The sequence below is a fragment of the Nycticebus coucang genome, chromosome 15, assembly GCF_027406575.1.
Source record: "Nycticebus coucang isolate mNycCou1 chromosome 15, mNycCou1.pri, whole genome shotgun sequence".
NCBI classification, from domain to species: domain Eukaryota; kingdom Metazoa; phylum Chordata; class Mammalia; order Primates; family Lorisidae; genus Nycticebus; species Nycticebus coucang.
In genome coordinates, this window is record NC_069794.1 from 88,664,614 (window position 1) to 88,686,819 (window position 22,206).

Genomic DNA, 22,206 nt, shown 5'->3' on the forward strand with positions numbered 1-22,206 from the left:
TACCTTCCATCCAGGTTTTCTTTTTTTGTGTTATTAAATCATAGCTATGTATATTAATGCGATCATGGGGCACCATACACTGGTTTTATAGACCGTTTCACACATTTGCATCCTACTGGTTAACATAGCCTTCTTGGCATTTTCTTAGTTATTGTGTTAAGACATTTACATTCTACATTTACTAAGTTTCACATATACCCTTGTAAGATGCACCACAGGTATAATCCCACCAATCACCCTCCCTCCGCCTACTACCCCCCTTTCCCTCTTCCCCCTATTCTTAGCTTATAACTGGGTTATAGCTTTCATGTGAAAGCCATAAATTAGTTTCATAGTAGGGCTGAGTACATTGGATACTTTTTTTCCCATTCTTGAGATACTTTACTAAGAAGAATATGTTCCAGCTCCATCCATGTAAACATGAAAGAGGTAAAGTCTCCATCTTTCTTTAAGGCTGCATAATATTCCATGGTGTACATATACCACAATTTATTAAGCCATTGGTGGATCGATGGGCACTTGGGCTTTTTCCATGACTTAGCAATTATGAATTGGGCTGCAATGAACATTCTGGTACAAATATCTTTGTTATAATGTGATTTTTGATCTTCTGGGTATATACCTAGTAGAGAAATTATAGGATTGAATGGCAGATCTATTTTTAGATCTCTAAGTGTTCTCCAAACATCTTTCCAAAAGGAATGTATTAATTTGCATTCCCACCAGTAGTGTAGAAGTGTTCCGTTTTCTCCACATCCACGCCAACATCTCTGGTCTTGGGATTTTGTGATATGGGCTAATCTTACTGGAGTTAGATGATGTCTCAGAGTAGCTTTGATTTCCATTTCTCTGATGATTAAAGATGATGAGCATTTTTTCATATGTCTGTAGACCGTGCGCTTGTCTTCTTCAGAGAAGTTTTTCTTCAAGTCCCTTGCCCAGCCTGCGATGGGATCACTTGTTCTTTTCTTGCTTATACGTTTGAGGTCTCTGTCTCACCAGCTTTGAAGAAGAATGTGGCACATTATAAAGAAGGGAGGGAGCAGAAGGAGGCTTCTAGGAACTGGTTGACAGTCTGCAAGGAAATAGGGACCCCAGTGACAAAATCTCTGGGAACTAAATTCTGCTATCCATTAGAATGAACTTGGAAGAGGCTTTTTTTTTTTTTTTTTTTCTTTCAGGAGCCTCTAGAAAAGTCAAATCAACTGACACTTTGATTTGTGCTTGTGATGCCCTGAACAGAGAATCCAGCCACACTGGGCCAGACTTCTGACTAAGAGAGCTGAGCTAACAAATGGTGTTGTTTTAAGCTGCTAAATCATAATTTGTTGTGCTGCTAAAGAAAATTAAGAGAAAAACAAAATCAAATAACTTTAATCCAACTTTTTTTTTCTTTTGGATATAATATTGTGCTGAGACCGGATCTGAGGTGCCCTTGCCCTGTTCAGCTCACATGAGGTAGGGGGGCTCTGAGGTCAACAGGCAGTAGACACCCATAGTACAAAGGTGGTTTCTTTAGGAGAGATCCACTCCAAACCTGGCAAGATCATGGGCTAGCTTACAGAAGGGCATTTTCAGATGTGGTTGAGTATTTTTGAATTCACTACTTTTATTATTTGGAAAATGGGGTTCAGAAAATTCGGCTAATTTATTGTGATTCCAGAATGTGATATTGTAGCCATTATCCCTCATCCACTGTTTCCCTCCCCTTCTCTCCTCTGCTCTCCTCTCCTCTCCCCTTTCTCTCTTTCTGTCTTCTCTCTCTCTCTCTTTCTTTTCTTTTTTTTTTTTGAGACAGAGTCTTACTCTGTCACCCTGGGTAGAGTGCTGTGGCATCACAGCTCATAGCAACCTCAAACTCTTGGGCTCAAGCGCTTCTCTTGCCTCAGCCTTCTGAGTAGCTGGGACAGCCACAACGACCAGCTGTTTTTTAGAGATGGGTCTGGCTGTTGCTCAGGCTGGTCTCAAACTCCTGAGCTCACGCTGTCCACCTGCCTTAACCAACCTCCCAGAGTGCTGGGATTATAGGTGTGAGCCAGGGGGCCTGGCTGCCCCTCCTCTTTCTTGCCTTGCATCTCTTTGCCCCTCCTCTCCTCTCTTCTCCTTTGTTCTGTTTTCTTATTTGAGACAGACGCTCACTCTGTTGCCCAGGCTATAGTGCCCAGTGCTGTGGTGTCATCATAGCTCACAGCACCTCAAACTCCTAGGCTCAAGCAATCCTTCTGCCTCAGCCTCCTGAGTAGCTGGGACTACAGATGTGTGCCACCATGCCTGGCTAAGTTTTTCTAGTTTTGGTGGAGACGGGGTCTTGCTCTTTCTCAGGGCTCAGGGTAGTCTCTAATTCTTGAGACTCTCAAGCCATACTCTCACCTCAGCTTCTCAGAGTGCTAGGAATATGGGGGTGAGTCACCATGCCCCCACCTCACTGTTTCTGTTTCTGCAGTTTCAGTTACCCATCGTCAACCACTGTTTGAAAATATTAAATTAAAAATTCCAGAAGTGGTATTTAATTCATAGGTGTCCAATTATGTGCTATTCTGAGTAGGGTGATAAAATCTCATGCCAGCTGGGATGTGACTCAGCCCCTTGTCTGGTGTATCTATGCTTTCTGTATTACTTGCCCCTTAGTCACTTAGTAGCCATCTCAGTTTATCAGCTTGGAAAAGCATAGTAATATGTGGGGTTTGGTACTATCCTGGGCTTCAGGCATCCCCCGTAAAACATTTTGCTTTTTAACTGGTGAGTTATAGCGAATTTTTAAAACTTTTCAATAAGTTTACATTCACAGTTTGGATAATCAAAATTCTGATAGTACAAATATGTAAAATCAACCACTTCTTGAGAAAAATATAAAATACAGATTTAGATTTGTACATTATTCTAGAATCATGTAATCAAAAATAAAGATGCCCTCCTTCATTTTATCCTCTGGGGGGATGCCTTGTGTCAAGGTTTATGGCTTTTCTAGTGGTCAGCCTCTGATCATCCTCCTCTAACAAAGGAACCTTCTCTGGGCCTTTTTGTGCAGGAAATAACAGGTATGGAGCAGCACCCACCCAGCAGTGCAACTGGAGTAAGTGCAAAAGACACACAAAGAAGAGGAAGGTTTATGTTATGAAAGCTCATGGTGATTGTTTTTTTTCCAAGACAGATATTGAAAGTAGAATGACCATTAGGATTTATAAAATAAGGTGTTAGGAACATGTACTTCAGAAAAAAATGAGAGTAAAATTGAAAGAGTAAAGATGGGTAGATGGGGTATAGAGCAGGGGTCAGCAAACTTTTTGTTAAAAAGACCGAAGTATAAGTATTTTAGGTTTTATAGATCTTAACCCTCCCTGTTATAACTATTAAACTCTACTCAAAAGCAGCCATAGAAAATACATAAATGAATGGAAATGGCTGTGTTCTCATAAAACTTTATTTACTAAAATAGGGCATGGGTAAGGGGGGTGGGGTGGAATATAGTTTACAGTATAGAGTACTGAGAAAAAAGGATGGGTATTTGGTTGGTGTGAATCTAACACTGATGGAGAAAGAGCTTTAAATCTGAGTGTCAAGAGTGCATGAATTATCTGACAGATATATCCCACACAGAATGTAAAACAACATTTTGCCTGTCTTCTTCAGAGAAGTTTCTCTTCAAGTCCTTTGCCCAGCCTGCAATGGGATCCCTTGTTCTTTTCTTGCTAATGCGTTTGAGTTCTCTGTGGATTCTGGTTATTAAACCTTTGTCGGAGACATAACCTGCAAATATCTTCTCCCATTCTGAGGGCTGTTTGCTTGCTTTACTTACTGTGTTCTTGGCTGTGCAGAAGCTTTTTAGTTTAATCAAGTCCCAATAGTGTATTTTTGAAGCAGCTTCAATTGCCCAGGGGGTCCTTCTCATAAAAAACTCGCCCAACCCAATTTCTTCAAGGGTTTTCCCTACACTCTCTTCTAGTATTTTTATAGTTTCATGTCTTAGGTTTAAATCTTTAATCCAGTGAGAGTCTATCTTGGTTAATGGTGAGAGGTGTGGGTCCAGTTTCAGTCTTCTACAGGTTGCCAGCCAGTTCACCCAGCACCATTTGTTAAATAGGGAATCTTTTCCCCACTGAATGTTTTTAATTGGCTTGTCAAAGATTAAATAACGGTAGGTAGCTGGATTCATCTCTTGGTTCTCTATTCTGTTCCAGACATCTACTTCTCTGTTTTTGTGCCAGTACCATGCTGTTTTGATCACTATCGATTTGTAGTATAGTCTGAGGTCTGGTAGCATGATTCTTCCTGCTTTGTTTTTATTTTTGAGTAATGTCTTGGCTATTCGAGGTTTTTTCTGATTCCATATAAAACGAAGTATTATTTTTTCAAGATCTTTAAAGTATGACAGTGGAGCTTTAATGGAGATTGCGTTGAAATTATATATTGCTTTGGGTAGTATGGACATTTTAACAATGTTGATTCTTCCCAACCATGAGCATGGTATATTTTTCCATTTGTTAACATTCTCAGCTATCTCTTTTCTTAGAGTTTCATAGTTCTCTTTATATAGATCTTTCACATCCTTTGTTAGATAAACTCCCAAGTATTTCATCTTCTTTGGCACTACTGTGAATGGGATAGAGTCCTTAATTGTTTTTTCAACTTGACTATTGTTGGTATATATAAAGGCTACCGATTTATGAATGTTGATTTTGTAACCTGAGACACTGCTGTATTCCTTAATCACTTCTAAGAGTTTTGTAGTAGAGTCCCTAGTATTTTCCAGATATACAATCATATCATCTGCGAAGAGTGAAAGTTTGATCTCTTCTGACCCTATGTGGATACCCTTGATCGCCTTTTCTTCCCTCATTGCGGTGGCTAAAACTTCCATTACAATGTTAAAGAGCAATGGAGACAATGGGCAGCCTTGTCTGGTTCCAGATCTAAGTGGAAAAGATTCCAATTTAACTCCATTCAATATGATATTGGCTGTGGGTTTGCTGTAGATGGCCTCTATCAGTTTAAGAAATGTCCCTTCTATACCAATTTTCTTAAGTGTTCTAATCATGAATGATGTTGGATGTTATCAAAAGCTTTTTCTGCATCGATTGAGAGAATCATATGGTCTTTGTTTTTTAATTTGTTTATGTGCTGTATTACATTTATAGATTTATGTATATTGAACCAGCCTTGAGACCCTGGGATAAAACCAACTTGGTCATGATGTATGATTTGTTTGATATGTTGCTGGATTGTGTTTGTTAGAATCTTGTTGAATATTTTTGCATCTATATTCATTAGTGATATTGGTCTATAATTTTCTTTTCTTGTTGGGTCTTTTCCTGGTTTGGGGATCAGGGTGATGTTTGCTTCATAGAATGTGTTGGGTAGTCTTCCTTCTTTTTCTACCTTTTGGAACAGGTTGAGTAGTATAGGTACTAATTCCTCTTTAAAGGTTTGGTAGAATTCTGACGTGAAACCATCTGGTCCTGGGCTTTTCTTTTTGGGGAGATTTTGTGTGGTTGATGATATTTCTGAACTTGATATGGGCCTGTTCAACATTTCCACTTGTTTTTGATTAAGTCTTGGAAGGTGATGTGTTTCCAAGTAACGGTCGATTTCCTTCAGATTTTCGTATTTCTGAGAGTATAGTTTCTTGTAATATTCATTAAGGATTTTTTGGATTTCTGAGGAGTCGTTGTTATTTCGTCTTTGTTATTTCTAATTGATGAGATTAGAGATTTTACTCTTTTTTTCCTGATTAGGTTGGCCAAAGGTTTATCTATTTTGTTGACCTTTTCAAAAAACCAGCTTTTTGATTTATTGATCTGTTGTATTATTCTTTTGTTTTCAATTTCATTTAGTTCTGCTCTGATTTTGGTTATTTCTTTTCTTTTACTGGATTTGGGGTTGGATTGTTCTTCCATTTCCAGTCTCTTGAGATGTCCCATTAAGTTGCTTACTTCCTCTTTTTCCGTTCTCCTGAGGAAGGCTTGCAGTGCTATGAATTTCCCTCTTAAAACTGCCTTTGCCATGTCCCAGAGGTTCTGATAGTTCGTGTCTTCATTGTCGTTTTGTTCCAGAAATTTGGCAATTTCCTTCTTGATCTCATCTCTGACCCAGCTATCATTCAGCATAAGGTTATTTAACTTCCACGTTTTTGTATGTGTATGCAGATTCCTGTTGTTACTCATCTCAAGTTTTATTCCATGATGGTCCGAGAAGATGCATGGAATAATTTCTATTCCTTTAAATTTGGTGAGGTTAGACTTGTGACCTACGATGTGATCGATTCTGGAGTAAGTTCCGTGGGCTGATGAGAAGTATGTGTATTCAGTTTTGTTGGGATGAAATGTTCTGTAGATGTCAGCTAAATCTAAATGCTGGATGGTTAGATTTAAATCTAGAATTTCTTTACTCAGCTTTTTGTTGGAGGATCGATCCAGCACTGCCAAAGGAGTGTTAAAATCTCCGACTATTATAGAGTTGGAGGAAATCAAGCTGCTCATGTCTGTTAGAGTTTCTCTTATAAATTGAGGTGCATTCTGGTTGGGTGCATAGATATTAATAATTGAAATCTCATCATATTGAGTCTTTCCCTTAACAAATATGAAGTGACCATTTTTGTCCTTCCTTACTTTTGTTGGTTTAAAGCCTATTGTGTCCGCAAATAAAATTGCAACTCCTGCTTTTTTCTCGTAACCATTTGCCTGAAATATGGATGACCATCCTTTCACCCTGAGTCTGTATTTGTCTTTTAAGTTAAGATGTGACTCTTGTATGCAACAAATGTCTGGCCTGAGTTTTTGTATCCAGTCAGCTAACCTATGTCTCTTTAGAGGGCAGTTTAAGCCATTCACATTAATGGAGAGCATTGATAAGTTTGGTGAAATTTGGGGTATTGAGTTTTTTGAAAGTCCAGTGGGCATTTTTAATCCTTTTGCCATTGTGGAAGTTAGAGTTTGATCAGAAGTTTCTGAGTGAGTTTACTTTTGTAGTAGAGGATTGGGTTGGTTATTATGGAGGATAAGTCTGAGAATATCCTGAAGAGCTGGTTTAGTTATGGCAAATTTCTTTAGCATATGTATGTCATTAAAGTATTTAATTTCTCCGTCGTAAATGAAACTCAGTTTAGCTGGGTACAAGATCCGGGGTTGAAAGTTATTTTGCTTGAGGAGATTAAACGTTGATGACCACCCTCTTCTGGCTTGAAAAGTTTCAGCAGAGAGATCTGCAGTCATTCTAATGTTCTTCCCTTTGAAGGCAATAGATTTCTTTCTCCTGGCAGCTTTGAGAATTTTCTCCTTCATATTAACTTTAGTGAAGTTAATTATGATATGCCTGGGGGATGTCTTATTGGGGTTGAGTCGTGCTGGGGTTCTGAAGCTATCTGGTATCTGAATTTCAGGTTCTCTAGGCATGTCTGGAAAATTCTCTTTCATGATTTCATGCAGAAGGGCCTCTGCGCCCAGTGAGGCCACTTCATCTGTTTCAGAAATTCCTATGAGACGGATATTTGCCTTCTTCGAGTTATCCTGGAGCTCTCTGAGTGAGTGATCCATTTTTGCTCTCCATTTCTCTTCCTCTTTGAGCGTTTGGGAGCGTTCAAAGGCTTTATCTTCGATGTCTGAGATCCTTTCTTCTGCTTGGTCCATTCTGTTGCTACGGGATTCCACTGTATTTTTCATATCTTTGAGGGCTGCAAATTCTTGTTTCAGTGTGTCTAAGTCTTTCGTGGTTTTGTCTTTAAATTCGTTAAATTCTTGAGACAGCTTTTGAATTTCTCCACGAATTCCTAATTCCATTTTGTTAATCCTGTTTGCCATCCAAATTCTGAATTCAATTTCTGACATCTCAGCCAGTTGTTTGTGAATGGGATCTTCAATTACATCTGCCGTATCTTTCCTTGGGGGGGTTGATCTATTCTGGTTATTCATGTTACCAGAGTTTTTCCGCTGAGTCCGCCCCATGATTGTTTTACTCCCTTTGATTTTCCTCTGGTGTTTTGTCGAGGACCCGTACAGTGCTATCGCCTGAAAAACTGGGGCCCTGTTTGGTGTAGAGGGGCTAAGTGGTTCTGACTTGTTTTCAGCTGGTTTCTATGTGACCCTAGTGAAACAGTTACTCTGGGTTGAAGTCTCAGCTGTGGAGAAATACCAGCAATTAAGTCACCCCACCCACCACAGGCAACAAATGGAAAAGGAAAATCAAACCTTCCTACAACCACACACCCAGGGCACCACCTGGATAGTCCCCAGGTGAGTGACTCAGTTCAAAAGGTCCAAGTCAATTGTCTCAGTCAGCAGCTGCCTCGGGTGGGAGAGTTCAAGAGGTCCCTGGGAACTGGGTCACAGGGGTCTGGTGACTGCTCTAAAATGGCTTGCTCCAGTGCTGCGTGGAGTCAGGAAGAGCCACCAGTAAATAGATCAGTCTGGGAAGAATGATGCCTCCTGCCCCACCTTGCAGCTCTGTCACACCCAGTCTCTGCTAGCCCCACAGGGCTGTGACCCAGTCTGTTGTCTGCAGTAAGCAGATACTCCAGGGGTTTGCACCTGCCTAAGTCACAGGGTAGTCTGTGTCTGCTCGACTAGGCTGCTATTCTCTGTCTTTATCCAGTAGGGAGAGATGTGGCCTGTCAACCTCGGGCATTTGATGGAGGCTGGAGGTGTTCACTCAGTTCCAGCCCCACCCTTAGTTTATGTTACTGGGTGAAGGGAACAACCCTGTGGGAGTTTGTTTCTGACCTTGCCAGATTCCTCTGCAGAGGAGAGGCTGATTTGACTTCCCAGAACCTGTGTCTCAGGCCCTGTCTTTAGTCATGTGGGTTTATATTTGCAGCATGATCAGTTGTTGGCTGTAGCCTCTTGGCCTCCTTTGTCTATAGGCTGGTGATCCCCTAAGGGCCAGGTGCGTCTTAGGCTCAGTAGAGCGGTTCTCTGGATCAGCCCCACCCTAGGAGTTTCCTGGCTCTGCGAGTGTGGTTTATAGTCCCCATGTTCCACCCAGGTCGGTACTGTCTGAGGAAAACGCTTTACTCACGGGGCCTGTGTTTCAGTCCCAGGTCTGTTCCATGGTGGTTGTCATCTGAGAAGATGCTCGGCCTCATCTGGTTGCCCAGGAAGACAGGAGGAGAGGCTATGGGATATCTGGGGGTGGGCCTTGTTATTGCTGAAGATGGCTGTTGCTCTGCACCTTGGGGAACCACTGCTCCAGTGTAATTCCCTCTCAGCCGACTGTCGTCTTCTCGCTCCTTTGCTACAGAGTCAGCACTGGTCAGCTAAAGTCCAGGTCCTGTCTATACCTCTTGAGAGTTCAGCCAAGAATCTGGACTCCTGAGGGGGCAGGTCTCCAGATCACGGAATGAGAGTGGAGGGGGGTGTTAGGAGCTCAGGGTTACAGGTCGTAACACCAAGCTCATTGAGACCAAATGAACAAATAAACAGATACAAAGTTTACTAGGCACATGGGCCCATACATACAGAGATAGACGGAAACACATAAACATACAAGCAATAGCCACGACAACAGCAATGTAAGAACAACTGCAATAAAAATAGTGATAATCGTAAAATAATTGAAAGAAAGGAAAAAAAAGGAGAAAAAAGTGGTGTTAGAAGGAATGTTAAGTGAGAAGAAAGAAGAAATGAAAATTAGAAGACATAGAAATAAAAAATATATCTATATAAAATGTAATAATAAAAAATTATCGAAATCTCCTCTAAGAAAATGGTGAGGAGGAGGGCGGAGCAAGATGGCAGCCGAGTAACAGCTTCCTTGCATCTGGGCACCATGAGTCTGGGGATATAGGATTCCAGGCATCTCTGGCTGGTGGGATCTGCCTATCATCACCCCTGAGAGGATACAGGGAGTCAGCGAGAGACTTCTGGACCCCAAGAGGAGGACTAAAACAGTGGAAAACTGGCAAGTTGTCGCGTGTGTTCAATCCGTCTAAACCCGCCCGCAACTGTAAGTTCAGTAGCAGCGAGACTACAAACCAGAAAGGCCTTACCTGTGAACTGTTTCGGTGTCTTTGGACTTGGCACTCAGCTGAACTGCCTTGGGGAGAGCCTGAGTGGGAGTGTGGAGAACGTTGGCCTTTGTCTAGGGCCCCAGTCTGAGCCGCTGAGCCAGACAGCGCTAATAGTGTTTGGCTCTGGGTCACAGGCAGACATTGTGAGCGATCTGCACCGGCAAGCTCCGCCCTCAGGGTCGCAGAGCTGGAATTGGGTGGGAGCTGGTAACCCAGCGACCAAGTAGCCTAAGGGCGGGGTCTGAGCCGCCTTGCAGCCCTAACCCTTGGGGGCAGAGGGAGACCAGTTTTGACACACAGGGTAAGTGGATAGCCACTTCAGCAGTGATTCCAGTGACAAGCACTTACCTGAGAAAGGTTCAGCTCAGTAAGTGAACAAGTTCAAAGTGCCTTTTAAGTGGGCTGAAGAGAGATTTAGGGTGTCTACCTGCTGGGGTTTGAGAAACTAGCAGCCTCCAGTCGTATCAGAACTGTGATTAACATCTCATACCCCAGAAGACCACGTGTTGCCCAGACAATATTCAATAACATATACATACTGCTTTGTTTTTGGTTGTGTTTTTTTTTTTTTTTTTGGTTTGGTTGGTTTTTTTGTTTATTTTGATGTTGTGGATTGTTGTTTTCTTTTTTAAGTTCAACCTTTTCCATACAGATCCTTTTTCTTTTTCAATTTTTATAGTTCAATTATAATTTCCCATTGCTGCCTATTTCAATAATTAGAACTTCATTTTTGTTATTGTTTCTACCACTGTTATTTGGTTTTTCCAGCCAATTTTATCCCTGAAAGTTTTCTGTTTGCTTGTTTTGGTTTGATTTATAGCATTTTTATCTTTCCTCTCTACTTGGTGGAGGTGGGGTACTGTGTCTGATCAGGTTAGCAAAAAGCTGCTGACCTCAAGGGAACCACCCCACTGGGCACCCCCAGAAGGTGTTTTTTTTTTTTTTAAGGTTGTATCAAAGTACCCTACTGTACATCTGTATTGCTCTGTCTCCCTCTTTCTGTGCCTCTATTCTTTTTGTCAATATTCCTTTTAACCACCCCCTTTCCTTTCTCTATTTTTCCTTTTTTCTTATCACTCAGTCCTTTCTTTCTTTCATCCCTTTCTTGCTCTTAAACCTTCTCACCCTTCTGGTCCTGTAACCCTTAGTCCACAGGCACGAGAACTTAAAGAGCAAGAGGAAGTGAAAGGAAAATTAGGGCAAGGAAACAGATAAAAGAAATCACCCATGAGGAAGAATCAGCAGAAAACTCCAGGCAACATGAAGAACCAGTCCAGAACAACCCCGCCAAGGGACCATGAGGAAGCTACTGCAGAGGATTCCACCTATACAGAAATGTTAGGAATGACAGAAAGGGAATTTGGAATACACATGTTGAAAACAATGAAAGAAATGATGGAAACAATGTAGGAAACTGCTAATAAAGTGAAAAATAACCAAAAGGAAATCCAAAAACAGAATCAAATAAGAGATGAATGATATGAAGAACATAAAAAGGATATAGCAGAGCTGAAGGAAATGAAACAGTCAATCAGGGAACTTAAAGATGCAATGGAAAGTATAAGCAACAGGTTAGACCACGCAGAAGAAAGAATTTCAGAGGTAGAAGACAAAGTTTTTGAGATAACTCAGATAGTAAAAGAGGCAGAAAAGAAGAGAGAGAAAGCAGAACCTTCACTGTCAGAATTATGGGACTTTATGAAGCGTTCCAACATACGAGTTATAGGAATTCCAGAAGGGGAAGAAGAATGCCCCAGAGGAATGGAAGCCATACTAGAGAATATTATAAAAGAAAATTTCCCAAATATCACCAAAGATTCTGACACACTGCTTTCAAAGGGCTATCAGACCCCAGGTCGCCTCAATGCTAACCGAGCTTCTCCAAGACACATTGTGATGAACCTGTCCAAAGTCAAGACAAAAGAAAAGATTCTGCAAGCTGCCAGAAGTAAGCGCCATTTGACCTACAGGGGCAAATCCATCAGAGTGACCGCAGACTTCTCTAATGAAACTTTCCAAGCAAGAAGACAATGGTCATCTACCTTTAATCTACTTAAACAGAACAATTTCCAGCCCAGAATTCTGTACCCTGCTAAGCTAAGCTTCAAAATTGACGGAGAAATCAAATCATTTACGGATATACAAACATTGAGGAAATTCGCCACAAGAAGACCAGCTCTACAGGAAATACTTCAACCTGTTCTGCACATTGACCACCACAATGGATCAGCAGCAAAGTAAGAACTCAGAAATTAAAGGACAGAACCAAACCTCCACACTGATGCAAAAGATAAAACTAAGCAATGGACTCTTACCAAATAAGACGAATAGAATACTACCACACTTATCAATTATCTCAATAAATGTTAATGGCTTGCATTCCCCACTGAAGAGACATAGATTGGTTGACTGGATTAAAAAACACAAACCATCCATTTGCTGTCTGCAAGAAACACACTTGGCTTCAAAAGACAAATTAAAGCTCTGAGTCAAGGGTTGGAAGACAATTTTTCAGGCAAATGGAATTCAGAAGAAAAGAGGAGTTGCAATCATATTTTCAGATACATGTGGATTTAAAGCAACTAAAGTTAAAAAAGACAAAGATGGTCACTTTATATTGGTCAAGGGAAAAATACAACAAGAAGACATTTCAATTCTAAATATCTATGCACCCAATTTAAATGCTCCCAGATTCTTGAAACAGACCTTACTTACTCTGAGCAATATGATATCTGATAATACCATAATAACAGGGGACCTTAACACTCCTCTTACAGAGCTGGACAGATCCTCTAAACAGAAATTAAATAAGGATATAAGAGACTTAAATGAGACCCTAGAACAACTGTGCTTGATAGACGCATATAGAACACTCCATCCCAAAGATAAAGAATATACATTCTTCTCATCACCCCATGGAACATTCTCCAAAATTGATCATATCCTGGGACACAAAACAAATATCAACAGAATCAAAATAATTGAAATTTTACCTTGTGTCTTCTCAGACCATAAGGCACTAAAGGTGGAACTCAACTCTAACAAAAATGCTCGACCCCACCCAAAGGCATGGATACTAAACAATCTTCTGTTGAATAACAGATGAGTGAAGGAAGAAATAGAACAGGAAATCATTACCTTCCTTGAGCATAACAACAATGAAGACACAAGCTACCAAAACCTGTGAGATCCTGCAAAAGCAGTTTTGAGAAGAAAATTCATCGCTTTAGATGCCTACATTCGAAAAACAGAAAGAGAGCACATCAACAATCTCACAAGAGATCTTATGGAATTGGAAAAAGAAGAACAATCTAAGCCTAAACTCAGTAGAAGAAAAGAAATATCCAAAATCAAATCAGAGATCAATAAAATTGAAAACAAAAGAATCATTCAGAAAATTAATGAAACAAGGAGTTGGTTTTTTGAAAAAATAAATAAAATAGATAAACCATTGGCCAGACTACCGAGGAATAGAAAAGTAAAATCTCTAGTAACCTCAATCAGAAATGATAAAGGGGAAATAACAACTGATCCCACAGAGATACAAGAGATCATCTCTGAATACTACCAGAAACTCTATGCCCAGAAATTTGACAATGTTAAAGAAATGGATCAATATTTGGAATCACACCCTCTCCCTAGACTCAGCCAGGAAGAAATAGAGCTCCTGAACAGACCACTTTCAAGCACTGAGATCAAAGAAACAATAAAAAATCTTCCAACCAAAAAATGACCAGGTCCAGATGGCTTCACTCCAGAATTCTATCAAACCTTCAAGGAAGAGCTTATTCCTGTACTGCAGAAATTATTCCAAAAAACTGAGGAAGAAGGAATCCTCCCCAACACATTCTATGAAGCAAACATCACCCTGATACCAAACCCAGGAAAAGACCCAAACAAAAAGGAGAATTTCAGACCAATCTCACTCATGAACATAGGCGCAAAAATTCTCAACAAAATCCTAGCCAATAGATTACAGCTTATCATCAAAAAAGTCATTCATCATGATCAAGTAGGCTTCATCCCACGGATGCAAGGCTGGTTTAACATACGCAAGTCTATAAATGTTATCCACCATATTAACAGAGGCAAAAATAAAGATCACATGATCCTCTCAATAGATGCAGAAAAAGTATTTGATAAAATCCAGCATCCTTTTCTAATTAGAACACTGAAGAGTATAGGCATAGGTGGCTCATTTCTAAAACTGATTGAAGCTATCTATGACAAACCCACAGCTAATATTTTACTGAATGGAGTAAAACTGAAAGCTTTTCCTCTTAGAACTGGAACCAGACAAGGTTGTCCTCTGTCACCTTTACTATTCAACGTAGTGCTGGAAGTTCTAGCCAATACAATTAGGGAAGACAAGGAAATAAAGGGAATCCAAATGGGAGCAGAGGAGGTCAAACTCTCCCTCTTTGCTGACGACATGATCTTATACTTAGAGAACCCCAAAGACTCAACCACAAGGCTCCAGGAGTCATCAAAAAAATACAGTAATGTTTCAGGATATAAAATCAATGTCCACAAGTCAGTAGCCTTTGTGTACACCAATAACAGTGAAGATGAGAAGCTAATTAAGGACACAACTCCCTTCACCATAGTTTCAAAGAAAATGAAATACCTGGGAATATACCTAACGAAGGAGGTGAAGGACCTCTATAAAGAAAACTATGAAATCCTCAGAAAGGAAATAGCAGAGGATATTAACAAAGGGAAGAACATACCATGCTCATGGATGGGAAGAATCAACATTGTTAAAATGTCTATACTTCCCAAAGCAATCTACCTATTCAATGCCATTCCTATCAAAATACCAACATGGTACTTTCAAGATTTGGAAAAAACTATTCTGCGTTTTGTATGGAACCGGAAAAAACCCCGTATAGCTAAGGCAGTTCTTAGTAACAAAAATAAAGCTGGGGGCATCAGCATACCAGATTTTAGTCTGTACTACAAAGCCATAGTGGTCAAGACAGCATGGTACTGGCACAAAAACAGAGACATAGACACTTGGAATCAAATTGAAAACCAAGAAATGAAACTAACATTTTACTACCACCTAATCTTTGATACACCAAACAAGAACATACCTTGGGGGAAAGACTCCCTATTCAATAAATGGTGTTGGGAGAACTGGATGTCTACATGTAAAAACTGAAACTGGACCCACACCTTTCCCCACTCACAAAAATTGATTCGAGATGGATAAAGGACTTAAACTTAAGGCATGAAACAATAAAAATCCTCAAAGAAAGCATAGGAAAAACACTGGAAGATATTGGCCTGGGGAAAGACTTCATGAAGAAGACTGCCATGGCAATTGCAACAACAACAAAAATAAACAAATGGGACTTCATTAAACTGAAAAGCTTCTGTACAGCTAAGGAGACAATAACCCAAGCAAAGAGACAACCTACACAATGGGAAAGGATATTTGCATATTTTCAATCAGACAATAGCTTGATAACTAGGATCTGTAGAGAACTCAAATTAATCCACATGAAAAAAGCCAACAGTCCCTTATATCAATGGGCAAGAGACATGAATAGAACTTTCTCTAAAGACGATAGACGAATGGCTAACAAACACATGAAAAAATGTTCATCATCTCTATATATTAGAGAAATGCAAATCAAAACAACCCTGAGATATCATCTAACCCCAATGAGAATGGCCCACATCACAAAATCTCAAAACTGCATATGCTGGCGTGGATGTGGAGAGAAGGGAACACTTTTACACTGCTGGTGGGACTGCAAACTAGTACAACCTTTCTGGAAGGAAGTATGGAGAAACCTCAAAGCACTCAAGCTAGACCTCCCATTTGATCCTGCAATCCCATTACTGGGCATCTACCCAGAAGGAAAGAAATCCTTTTATCATCAGGACACTTGTACTAGACTGTTTATTGCAGCTCAATTTAAAATTGCCAAAATGTGGAAACAGCCTAAGTGCCCACCAACCCAGGAATGGATTAACAAGCTGTGGTATATGTATACCATGGAATACTATTCAGCCATTAAAAAAAATGGAGACTTTACATCCTTCGTATCAACCTGGATGGACGTGGAAGATATTATTCTTAGTAAAGCATCACAAGAATGGAGAAGCATAAATCCTATGTACTCAATTTTGATATGAGGACAATTAATGACAATTATGGTTATGGGGGGGGAACAAAGAGGGAAGGAGGGAGGTGGGTGGGGCCTTGGTGTGTATCACATTTTATAGGCGCAAGACATGATTGCAAGAGGGACTTTACCTAACAATTGCAATTAGTGTAACCTGGCTTATTGTACCCTCAATGAATCCCCAACAATAAGTAAAAAATTAAATAAAATAAATAAATCAAGGAGAGATACTTGAGAAAATAAAAAAAAAAAAGGAAATGGTGAGGAAAAATCAGACAAAAAGAAAACAACAGCAAAAAAACAAAACAAAAAACCCCCCACAAAAACCAAAAAAACAAAACAAAACAAAGCAAAAAAAAAGGCACCAACTGCAAAAATATTCTTGTGGTAGAAATATACCTATATATGTCTATATGTCTGCTGTTGGGATCAATTTTCGTAGGAATATATTCATACTGCAATATACTTTCTCGACACCAGGTGGCGTTGTGAGTGGTTTTGAGACTTATACCAGGTTTACAGTTTATACCGTTACCATGGTAACCACCTTCCTTTGCCAATTGCCATTTTGGAGTTTCTGTAAAAGTTTGTCGCCTAAGAATTGTGCAACCTCGGCTCTTCTCCTCCGGACAGCACTTGTGACCGACCCTCCCACTCAGTGCAGGTGTCCACGCTTCCTAAGTCCCTCCACTCTGCTCCCAGTTCCCCCGAAAACTGGCGACTGCAATCGGCCATAAGGGGAGTGGTGCTGAGTTCGCGCGGCCTCTCCTGTAGCTGGTTCACGGGGCTTCAGCAGCCAAAGCCGGTCCGCGGCTTCAGTTGCTCCGCGGCCCCAGAAGCCAAAGCCGGGTCCTAGGCTTCAAGCCGTTCCTGTGGTTGGAGCGCTCGGGGGATTTATTCTGAGTTTTATGGTTCAGAGTTTTGGATGGGCGTCCGCCAGTTTGCTGCGCAGCCTGAACCCCCAGCCCCCTCCAACACCTGGGGGAAAGGTGCCCGCCCTTTTGGGTAGTTCAAAATGTCTGTTTCCCGGGCAGGATCCCTTCCCTTCAATTGTCCAACAGTTTGCCCAGCTCCCTGTGGTTTTGAGTGGCTCTCCTTTCAGATGCCTCCCTCAGTTCAGGATTAATTACTTGTCAATTGGATTTTGTCAGCATTTACAAGCTGCTGACCTCTGTGGGGGAGGGGCCTGCTGGCCGGCATGGCCGAGCAGGGATGAATCTCTACAGCAGAGTCTGTGATTTTTAAATTACCCCTCATATATAGCAAACCGCCAGTTCACTGGGCATCTCCAGCTGTCTGTCCACTCCAATAATCCACACACAGGGAAGGTCCAGACCACCTTTCCTCTCACTTGGTGGCTTGGGAGAGGTGGGCTATGCGTCCGTCCTGTCCGCTATCATGTTCCGCCCCCCAAAACAACATTTTGATAATCTGTTTTCATTAATATATCTACAAACACTAGAAGTGGAAGTTTTGTCAGGAACGTATTTCTCTGTTCAATCCCCTGTAATGTATACACTTGAAGAGACTAAAAACAATGGGCCAATATACTATATTTCACATAAAATGTTACTCTTTCATCTTGTAGTACAGTGTATGGTTGTGTGTTATGAGTCCCTGGGTCAAGGTGAATTGTATTCCCTTTCCTTCCATAACAACTGGCTGATACCAGTACTGATACTGATGTTTCTTGGGGCTGGGTTCAGTAATGGAACTCAGATGGTTTGTTTAGATGAGAAATTCTTTAAAGAAAATTGTAAGCAAAATACTTGAAGATATATAAGAAAGGACAACAATTAGGCTATCATAGTAGACTTTATCTTTTTTTATGGTAAGAACTTCAGTGTCCCAGCAATTTACTCATTTAAGTATCCAAATGCCTTACTATGTAGCATAAATAAAAAGATATTTTTCTCTTTGAGCGCAAATTTCCCTGAGTCGAACTTTCAAATCTTAAGGAGAATTAGTCCTTAAAAGATGTATACTATTGTGTATATAGTTTTAGTGTGTTCTCAAGATGAAGATAGACTGCTCCAGCAAAGTCTTTGAAAGGAATTATGTGGAAAAGTGGGTGCTGATAGTTTCTAGGGAAACTGGAAATCTGAGTCTAGTGTTTCATGCAGAAAGCGGAATTCATTTGGCCACAGCAGTCCTCCCGCATTGTTTATTTAACCTCTCCTTTCACCAAAAGGGGGACATTTATGAAGGCGTTCACACAGCTGTTCTGATTTCTTAAGACAACTAAGACCAGCTGGAATTTTCACTGTAACACACTTTATTTTGTAAGCTTTTTTATATTCCAGTGAAAACTTGCAGTTAAAAGACCTGAGAAGGCAGGGTTTAGATTTTGATTATTATTTATAACTGCTAGAAAGAAAGAGAAACAGATTATAAGGGGCCAAGACATCAATAAAAAATGAATCTCTCTTCTATAGTGCATTGGTGAACAGGAAGTGCAAAGATTTAATAATTTTCTGAATTCCTTTGACTTTTTACTGTTAATTAGTACCACGACTGTCATTTAACAGTATGTAAAATATTTTGATACTTACTTTGACTTTCTTTAATAGTCTAACTTTCCATGACACTTTTTACTTCTACAGTTGCATCTAACAAATGTACAAACTGTGAGCAAGGCTGGTTTTGTTTATTTATAAAACCAAGTTTTGTTTTTATCATGTTTGAAATTCATTTCTGGGCAGTTCAGGATAGGAAGTAATTACTACTTTCCTTCTAGTGCCATTTTGAAATTTTATGAAAAATAGTTACGTGATAGAAAATAGGTTTGGGAATGCATTTGGTGATACTTTTAATCCTCCTCTCTGCATGTAGCTAGATAAATTTTCTGGTGCTGATTTTGGGTGTTTCTGTAGGGTTGGAGTCCACTTGCTTTCATAATTTACCTTCTGTGTGCTTCCTGGAACCAGTAGCCCAGAAGATAATGTACCATTGAGAGAGCTGGTAGGGATGGGTTTATGAATATTCAGTGATTTTATTTATCTCCTCACTGTTTCTAATTGTGGCATTTTGATTCACATATGATGGAGAAAAGAATGAATGCAGTATGTCAATGAGAAGAGAAAATATAACTTGATGCTTTATTTGAAAGATATTATTCCCAGCAGCATAGAGATTTATAGGTGCAATATGAGACTGCAGCAGTTCTCAACCTGTGGGTTGCGACCCTTTTTAACTATATTAAAGGTTCGCGGAATTAGGAAGGTTGAGAACCACTGCCTTAGAGTGTTGACTCAGGTCTGTGAGATTAACCTGTTCCTTGTTGAAGAATCACCCTAATGGCTGCTAGACCTAGAGCTCTCCTGCTTCAAGTAAATCATTGATTTACACCACATCTGGAGATATAAGGACTACCTATAATAGCATAAAATAGTGTAAATACAAGTTTTTGTTATTTACGTTATAGTAGACATATTATATTTAGGAGTTGGGAAATCTTTTGTTAAGGTTGTTAACAAAACGTTAAGATTTCCTCAGCCTATTTGCTACTCCTGATTTTTTTTTTTTTTGGTAGTTCAGTGAAGGTGAACTCCTTTAGGCCCTATGACTAACTTCCCTAGATCCAGAGATTATCTAATGAGTTCCTTAGAAAACTTTGGAACAAAATTAATCCAGGACTTGCTGAATGACTAATGTAATCACATCTCTAGGGACATAATCTGGCTTCTAATTTACTGGTTAGTTGCAAAATGAACAGAAACTAGGATAAACATTTATTAAGAAAAATTCTCATCAGATTTCCTGCATATAGATTAAAAAAACAAAAACCGTTAGGGGCCCTTGATTGTCCATATAAGCCAACTAAGTTTAAGTTTTTTTCAAAAGATAAGTCATTGCATTCTTGGTTATCACAATTTGTCTGTTGGTAAAATTCACCATTTGTATCATAAAAATCTGATTGGTACAATTTAAACATAGACTGGACCTTTTTCCTGTAAAAGCTTTTAGTGATATTTTTTGGAAGAGTGATAAAAGAAATTTCAGAAATGTTTGTTTAGATAAGTTGTGAAAACACATGTAACCATGAAGAATATTACTGGAAAAAAAGGAAAAGCTTCATCTGTTTCAAACTTTAAGACATCAAAAGAAATAATTCAGTCTTTTCTCCAGAAGCATTTTAAATAGTCATAGGAAATATTTTCCATTAGACATTTTAATATTTGTGCTGAGATAATGCTTCAACATTTTAAAAGAACAGAGAAATGCTATGGAAAAAAAAAATGAACTGCATCTTCACTCTAAATCCTAAATGCTCATAATATTGGCCAGAATTTTGTTTCCTTGAAATGATTCCCTGCACTCACATCGATGATTTGATAGGATAGTTTTCAATCTCATATGTATGTATACTGTGTGTGTATGTGTTTGTGTGTGACTTACGTGTGTGAAATCAGGTCTTTTGTGCTTTATGAATTAAATTTGGAATCCAATTCCAAATATCTACCTTCAAGGCCTGGAAAAAGGGACTTGGTGAATGTACCCATAAGTACATTCTTCTTCTTAACTGAAGCCCTGGGACAAGTTGTGAATAAGTGAACTTCATCTTCATTGAACCTCGTCTCTCTTTACAAGACTTTCCATCCACAGAGGTTTTTCTACTTGGAAGTTTTGCCTCTGGCTGGGGCAAGTATGGCAAGCCGTACAGAAAAGGACTGTACTGGGTCTTTGTATTTTGGAGAGTGGTTTCCAAACCAACTTTTAACTTCTTGTATTTATCTTCTCTCTGCTATTCTTAATTTATTAATTTCTATCTCTTTATTTTCCTCTTTCTCACTGTGTTTTTTTTTATTGCCTGTGAATTTTCATGAAAATACATACAGGGAAAGAATATGAAATTCTCCCCCATCCCTTCCCACCCTTGAAAATTCCAATTTCTCTCCAAATATGACTGTTTACATTTTAGGGTATGTATTTTTTAGCACACATAAAATAAATGTACTTCGACTTCCAATTTCACTATCTTTTTATTTTATATGTTATATTATTTAATCATGTTTTCCCAGAAATATTACTATTTTAAAAGATTAATATGTCAATCTGACAACTAGAGGAGATAGAGACCTTAATATACACAAGGAGATTTTGGGTTTCAAATGGCTGCACTTGCCAGACTACTCACGTATAACTCTCACTGCAGTTCACGTACTGGGCAACTCATGAAACACTATAGTAGGTTTAATGGTGTTCCACCAAGCACAGTGGAAGCCCCTGCAACCTGCCACACCCAAGCCTGCATAGCGCCTGGAATGCCACTGTCTGCACCTGCTCAGGAAGGGAGAGAGAGTTCATTTTACTCGAAGGATGTCTGTAGGGTTCACAAAGCTGTCATTTGTTCTGAGGAAGCTGGCACCTAGTTCACTTAGTGAGGGTGATGTCAACATCTTTCAAATTGGGATAAACATTAGAAGAGGAAATTATAAGATACATTCTCTTAAAATAAATATAAAAGTCTAAAATCCCCATTAGCTAACCAAATTCAATAAGACCTTTAAAATATCATGTTCAAGTTGAGTTTATATCAGGGTACAAGAGTGTTTGAACATCAGAAAAGCCATCAGTGTAAATTGACTACATCGATAGATTAAAGAAATTATATAACTACCTCTGTGAGAGTCTTCGCTCCCTCCACAATGGGGACAGAGCAGAGGAGAATGAGGGAATGTTGGAAGTTTCCTGAACCCACTCTGTTTCCACTTTCTTTCTCTGTTTGAAAGTTGAAGAGTGAGCAGAAGCATTAGTCAGAAGTGTTGGGGTCCCTAGCCATGATTGTGATCCCACGGCATTGACGAACCTTCTGGAAAAACTCCTCCGAGTGCCACTCTCTCTGCTCTCTTAACTGTTGACCCATATCTCCTGGGTCCAAAGACTCTCTGGCTTCTTTTTTCTAAGCCTATCTCTAAGCTCTCTCCTCCAGTCTGGGAAAAGGACCGGGTTTTCTCTCTAAGGTGCTTTCCTGTGGTTTGCATGCATGCTTTGCTTGGGAATGACTGCCTGTCTGGGAGGGACCACTTTTTGTAGTTGATAACTTTTTTTGATGTTTCTCAGCTGCTTTGA